Source organism: Hippopotamus amphibius, chromosome 9 (assembly GCF_030028045.1).
Source record: "Hippopotamus amphibius kiboko isolate mHipAmp2 chromosome 9, mHipAmp2.hap2, whole genome shotgun sequence".
In the NCBI taxonomy this organism is placed as follows: Eukaryota; Metazoa; Chordata; class Mammalia; order Artiodactyla; family Hippopotamidae; genus Hippopotamus; species Hippopotamus amphibius.
The window spans coordinates 136,693,488-136,695,468 of NC_080194.1; positions in this window are offsets into that span (position 1 = coordinate 136,693,488).

Genomic DNA, 1,981 nt, shown 5'->3' on the forward strand with positions numbered 1-1,981 from the left:
TTAGGAATCAATACCAAAGGCAGAGTCTCTTTTACAAAGTGATTTATTCCTCCCTTCATCTCTGTTCAGCCAGAACACAAAGAAGGAAACGGGGAAGAGGGAGAAAAGCCTTCTCGCCATTGGATTCTTGCCGCGGAGAATGCACAGCCCCCTACCCCCCTCACCCAAGATGACTTAATAGTCTGAGCGCCTCCCCTGGGCTCCCGGGGTGGAAAAGCATGATGCTCTATGCAACGCCAAGGAGGTGAGGCTGGTCCACGCTCTCCCTTCTTCGTGTGGCCTTCTTAAGGTCCCCTTCCCTTGGATGAGGATAAAGCATGAGGTATGACGTCACCCTCAGGACGCCGGACTCTCAGCCTTAGCTGCCACCCAGGACAGGCATCTTTTTCTCCCTGTGTGAAGAGGTCCTCTCTCCCCCTCCCATCTTTCCTATGCTTTAGGCCCTGCTTTAATTAATGGCATTATATTGAAACATTGCAGATAATTTTCCTTTGGACACCATGTCATCCCTTCAACAAACACTGAACACTGTTGGTAACATCCTGATCACCTTAAGTAGCTTGAAATTGCAAGATACGCTTTATGTCCTTTTACTTTGATCAACACCAATAACTTTCTATTTCTTAATTTCACATATAGTAACTCTTCAAACACGTCAAATATTTCCATGGTCTTCCTGAACCTTAAGTGAAATCACTACTAAATGCTGTGGATCTAAAAGGATGGGGGATGGTGATTCCAATGAGGGCCCTCTCTACCTGACAAGGAAATGGAGTTGAGAGCAATTCAAGGAGGTAAAGTTATAGATCTTAAGATTAATTCGGGACTTCCTAGGCAGTCCAGTGGTTAAGAATCCACCTGCCAATGCAGGGAACACGGGTTTGATCCCTGCTCCAGGAAAATCCCACGTGCAACAAAGCAGCTAAGCATGTGTACCACAGTGACTGAGCCTGCACTCTAGAGCCCATGAGCCACATCTATTGAGCCCGTGTGCCACAACTACTGAAGCCCACACGCCTAGAGCCCGTGCTCCGCAACAAGAGAAGCCACAGCAATGAGGAGCCTGTGCACCACAATGAAGAGTAGCCCCTGCTCTCCACAACTATAGAAAGCCCACACTCAGCAATGAAGACCCAATGCAGCCAATAAATAAATAAATAAATAAATAAATAAATAAATAAATAAATAAATGTATAAATAAAAAAGATTAATTCTATGTTGAGTGTGAGGCTGAAGGCAGAGGCAAGGATGGATTTGGCCTCCAGGTTAGGTAACTGGTACATCTTTTAATCTCCCACAACGGGTACTTTATTTGGCACAGGGCAGATGCTAAGTATTTGTGAAGGAAAAAAACTCCCCCAACCACTCACTTCCTTGATTCGATTTCCTTATTTCTGTCCTATATTCTGATTGTTTTCCTAGTCATTCAGCCTGAAACTCACCGTTGACTCATCTTCCTTTTAGGTTCCGTATTAGTCAGGGTTCTCCAGAGAAGCAGAACCAAGAGGATGTGCAGAGAGGAAGGAAGGGACTCGTATGATGAGGAAGGCTGCCCAGGGCCAGGGTCTGCAGTCGGCAAGTCAGGGGCCTGGGAGAGCTGGCCGTGTGGGTCCCATGGGAAAGCTGGTGGCTTCGGACCCAAGAAGGTCCAATGTTTCAACTCAAGTCCGAAGGCAGGAAAAGGTTGCTGCCCCAGCTCAGTAGCTGGGCAGGAGGAGCTTCCGGCTTCCTTCGGGAGAGTCCACCTTGTGTTCTGTTCAGGCCCCCGGCTGATTGGATGAGGCTCACCCACCATGGGAAGGGCACCTGCTTCACTCAGTCCACAGATTCAAATATTAATCTCAACCAAAACACCCTCACAAAAACACCCCAAATCACGTTTGACCAAATGTCTGGGCACCCCAAGATCCAGTCAAGTGGACACTTAAAACTGACCATCACGGGTCCTTTCTGATTAGCCAACAAGTCCTGCTCTTCTTCT